The 4,294-nt window shown below is 42.3% G+C and overlaps 1 pseudogene; it reads right to left on the bottom strand.

Moving 5' to 3' along the window:
• Window positions 1-1,812: 1,812 nt before the first annotated feature.
• LOC144367218 (olfactory receptor 8I2-like) lies at window positions 1,813-2,924 on the bottom strand (annotated as a pseudogene).
• Between the last annotated feature and the right edge of the window lie 1,370 nt (window positions 2,925-4,294).

Genomic DNA, 4,294 nt, shown 5'->3' with positions numbered 1-4,294 from the left:
AAGGAACTGAACAGTTCACAGAAGAAGAATTACAATAGGTCACAAAATAATGAAAAAAAGTTACATAACAATTAGAGCAATGCAAATTAAATCTACACTGAGATTTTGTCTCAGTATAGTCAGAATTGTAATTATCAAGAATACAAGTAACAATAGATGTTGGTGAGGATGTGGGAAAAAGATTAACTGATACATCGCTAATGGAATTGTAAATTAGGGTGAGCTTTCTGAAAAGCAGTAGGGAGATTCCTTAGAAAATTTAGAATGGAACCAACATTTGACCCGGTTATCCCATTATCCCACTCCTTAGTATATATTTTTATATCCAAAGGATTTAAAATCAGCACACTATAGTGAGACAGCGACATCAATGTTAATAGCAGCTCAATTCACAATAGCTAAGCTATGTAACCAACCTATATGCCTTTCAATAGATGAATTAATAAAGAAAATGTGGTATTTATACACAATGGAGTATTACTCAAGCATAAGTATGAATGACTTTCTGTCATTTGCCAGCAAATAGATGGATCTGGAGACTATACTGCTAGGTAAAATAAACAATCCCAAAAAATCAAAGGTTGAATGTTTTCTCTGGTATGTGGATACTAACACAACTCGAGTGGTGAGGGGAAGAGTAGAAGTTCAGTGGATTAGACAATGGGAAATGGGGGATAGGAAAAGGAAAGACAGTGGAATGAATGTGATGCAATTTACCCCTGTACCCATAGGAAAACAACACAGTGAATCCCACCATCTTGTACATGCACAAGAATGGTATCCTAACGAGAATAATATATATTCCATTCTTGTATAATAAAGTCAAAGTGGATTCTATTGTCATGTATAACTAAAAAGAACCAACAAATTTTAAAAAAAACAAATAAATTAAGATAACCTGGTACTTTGCTATCAATAGTTGGAAAAGGGAGACAAGCATGAAAAGGAACTGCAACTGTAGTTTAATTCTGTCCCAGGGATGGAATTCTAAATTTTCTGAAAATACAACCATACAAAACAGTGGTGGAGAAGGGCAGAGTCCAGCTTCAGCCCTGAGACCACCCAGTGTCCGTAACATCCACTTGGTATCTGGATGTTTCAGTTGTTGTCTGAATACAGTGTTCTTTCTTCAAGAAAAAAAAAGGGAGGCGGTGCTTAAAAAAACACTGAATTGAATAAACATTGATTGATTGTAGACAACAGATAACGAAAGACTAAGGAGACTAACAAGGAATAGCAAGTAAAGGATTATGAAATGTTCAGGAAAAACCTGTGAGAACTGGAAATTCATGATATTTAGAAAGTTAAAGATCAAAGACAATGCATTCTACTCTTTGTCTAAGCAGAGAATGGGCTGAATAGTTGCATCAGGAATGGTCAGGCAGTTTGGAATATAGGGGGGGAATCAGTATATTTTAGAAATGTTAAAAATGTGTTCCTCCTGTTATATTCAGGGAAATGATGTCAAGAAAGAAAAAAAAGGAAATTCATTCATTATTAGGGGCCACAGCATGAGAGTGATGATAAAGATTTGAGAATACCATTCCAGAAAAACTCACAGGAAAAAAAAAGAATTCTTACAGATTTACTAAATAGAAGAAGAATTATTTCAAAATGATTTTTATGGAATAATATGAAGAAATCAAGATTTGTATGTTTCTGTGGTGGAACTGTATGTAAAACCATTGAAGTGAAAGACCTTCTGGGGAGACAGGAGAAGGAGCAGGTGGTGGGTAAGGACGTCCATCCACAGGGGAGACTCAGCAGGAGAGCAGGGGAGGGATGGAGGAGGGTGTCTGCACCCCCTGGGCATCAGACCCCTTGACCAAGGCCAGGTGTGCAGCACCCAGCGCTCAGACTCCGCTGACAGCTCACCCTTTGCAGCGCGACCTTCATGTCTTGGTTCCTCAGAGAGTAGATGACGGGGTTCAAGGGAGGGGTGAGGATGGAGTAAAAGACGGTGCCAGGCGACCCTGGGTGGGGGAGTCTTGAGACACAGACCTCAGATAGGTGAAACCCCTACTGCCGTAAAACAGAAGGAGGGTGATCAGGTGAGAGAAGCAGGTGGACAAGGCCTTCCAGCGGCCGTCCCCCAAGGACATCCGCAGGAGGGTGGAGAGGATGCGGATGTAGGAGAGGACGGTGAGGATGAAGGAGCTCAAGATGAGGCAAAGCCCACCTCCTCCCTGGGGTGGAAGTTAGCACAGGAGAACCTCATGAGAGTGGGGGTGTCACAGAAGAAGTGCTCCACTTGGGGCTGGGGTTGTGGCTCAGTGGTAAAGCACTTGCCTTGCATGTGTGAGGCCCTGGGTTTGATCCTCAGTACCACATGAAAATAAATAAATAAAACAAAGGTATTGTGTCCAACTACAACTAAAAAATAAATTAAAAAAAAAAAAAAAAGAAGTGCTCCACTCCGTCAGGCCAACAGAAGGGCAGGGAAAGGTGTTGACGGTGTGGAAGGCTGAGTAGAGGGTCCAGCCCACCCAGGCCAGGACCACCAGTGCCCAGCACAGTCCGTGGCTCATGATGGTCCCATAGAGCAGGGGCCTGTAGATGGCCACCTACAGGTCATAAACCATGGCCGTGAGCAGAAAGCACTCAGCTGAAGCAAGCGTGAAAAACATAAGCTGAGCCACACACTCGAGGTAGGAAATGACCCCAGGGCCCTGTAGGGTGGTAGCCAGTGCCTGGGGATGGTGACCGAGGTGTAGCTCAGGTCCAGAAAACACAAAATTCTTCAGGAAGAAGTACATGGGTGGGTAGAGGCAGCTGTCTCTAAGCACAGCTGTGATGATGGACATGTTCCCTAGGAGGCCAAAGGCATAGACCAACAGGAAAGAGACAATGACCACTGGCCTCCATTCTGGGATGTCTGAGAAGCCCCTGAGGATGAAGTGAGTCACTCTGGTCTGATTGGACATTTCTCCCCCTCTGAAGTTGTGTTCAGATGCAGTGGCCACAGATAGCTAAGAGGAGGTCAGCTGGGAATATGTCCAGGGAGGTCCTTTGTCTAGAGAAGTTCATCTTCTCTCAATGGAAAAACATCCTAGAAACAGCTTATATAAAAATCATAATCCAGGAAATTGTATTTTGATGAATCACTCTGCAGCCTGTTCCCCAATTACACTGCAGGAAAACAGTGTCTCATAGAAGAGAGGAGAGGAGGGGAGGGAGGGTAAAGCAGAGAGGAGAGGATAACAGAGGAGGCAGATGTCTGACAATTTTTCCTCCCATTCATTGTGGGGGCTTCAGATAAGAGGTCTCATGTATTTATTTCATGCATTGACCCAGGTCACCACTTGGGGTGTTTCAGTGAATAGAGAGATGGGTCTTTTTTAACCCCTTTCATCCTCATGGTGCTCCTGCCCATAGATTTCCCCAGCCTTCCTAGGTTTTATAATCCTTTGAATAATACTTGGGAAAACACTAGCTATAATAAAAAACTAGGAATGGAACCCTGAAATGACACTGCTGTCCCACTCCTTTGTATTCATCAAAAAAAAACTAAAATTGGCCTAGTATAGTGACACAGCCACATCCATCCACGTTTACAGCACAACTCCCAAGAGCCAAGATAGGGGACCAGCCCAGGAGCCTGTGAAGAGATGAATGGATCTAGAAAATGTGGACTAATATGGCTTAGCTTACTCAGCCACCAAGAAGAATGAAATGGTGTCATTTACTGGTAGGTGGATGGAGATGGAGCAAAGGGATGGAGGTGGAGAACTGCATGCTGAGTGAAATAAGCCAGAGTAAGAAAACCAAGGGTGGAATGTTTTCTCTCTTATATGGGTTAGAACAAAATAAGGAATGGGGGAAAGAGTGGACCTCAAGAAGGGAAGACAGTGGAGTGGAAGGGTTGGGGTGGTGAGCAGGGATGGGGAGAGGAGGAGCTGAGAGATGAGGTTCACCAAACTATTCTGTGCACATATGTAAACCCCCAGGGAAGGCCACCCTTATGTTTATCTGCCCAGTGCTAATTTAAAAAACAACAAATAAATAGAAAGAAGGCCATTACAACAGGAAGGAGGTCAGGGAATAGGAAAGGGGAAGGGAAGGGGAAGTACAGGGGGCTGAAAGGTGGCAATTTAGTTTCATGCACATACTAATATTTCAAAATAAAACCCACTATCATGTATAACTATAATGCACCAATAAAATCATTAAAATTATTTAGTAAAAAAAATTTAGTGTCAAATTTCTATAAGGAAAGTCTTATATATGTACTTCATTAATTCAATTTGAAATATGAAATATGTAATATAATTCACAAAATATTATACACTACACT

Source organism: Ictidomys tridecemlineatus, chromosome 1 (assembly GCF_052094955.1).
Source record: "Ictidomys tridecemlineatus isolate mIctTri1 chromosome 1, mIctTri1.hap1, whole genome shotgun sequence".
Lineage (NCBI taxonomy): Eukaryota > Metazoa > Chordata > Mammalia > Rodentia > Sciuridae > Ictidomys > Ictidomys tridecemlineatus.
The sequence above is the reverse complement of the archived record's forward strand: the minus strand, read 5'-3'. Positions and strand labels throughout refer to the sequence as shown.